Raw genomic sequence first — 655 nt, forward strand, 5'->3', positions numbered from 1 at the left:
GGAGACCAGCGGGGCTGCACGTCAGGCCCCGGGTCAACTCCGGGCTGGGCTGGGACCCAGAACTCGGGCTCGAGGCAAACCGGATGGACACCTGGCTCCCAGGGGCTGCAGGGCACAGCCTGTGCCTCGCCCCCAAGGAGCATCTGGCAGTCAGGGCTGGCGCCCCCCATGCACGTGGGGGCCTCGGGCCTGGTCCCCGCCTCTCGTGTACCAGGCAGGAGGCGCCCATCAAGCGAGGCCAGGGAACATGGCAGTGACCACAGGGCACAGGCCAGCCACTGTGGGGGCTGCGCCAGCTCCAGCCGGGGCACATCCTAGTTATCGGGGAGCCCGGGGCTGCGGCAGGACCCGGGGACAGAGCGGGGGCCTGGCGAGCGCCCCTGCACACCGGCCACAATCTCTCCCCGAAAGCCCGCGCCGTCTTCCTGTTTACGGGCGCAGGGCCGGGCCGAGGAAGCGTTATCTTCCTCACGGCCGTTATCTCGCTGGCCGGCCGCTGCGATTTTCCAGGCCCTTCTTTCTTTCGGTTTCCACGGTGACCCGGGCAGGCAGGAAACTGGCCAGAGTTTCCGACAATTGTGCGAAGGGAAGCAGGAAGCGGGCGGACGGGAAGCAGGTCAGCACCGGAGGCTCCTCCCGCCGGCCTCCCGCCTCC

At 69.5% G+C, this 655-nt stretch overlaps 1 protein-coding gene across 1 annotated transcript in view; it reads right to left on the reverse strand.

Moving 5' to 3' along the window:
• NOTCH1 (notch 1) overlaps positions 1-655 on the reverse strand; it is a 76,614-nt gene that overhangs the window by 15,073 nt on the left and 60,886 nt on the right. The window lies entirely within an intron of this gene.

The sequence above is a fragment of the Myotis davidii genome, unplaced genomic scaffold (genome assembly GCF_000327345.1).
Source record: "Myotis davidii unplaced genomic scaffold, ASM32734v1 scaffold609, whole genome shotgun sequence".
In the NCBI taxonomy this organism is placed as follows: domain Eukaryota; kingdom Metazoa; phylum Chordata; class Mammalia; order Chiroptera; family Vespertilionidae; genus Myotis; species Myotis davidii.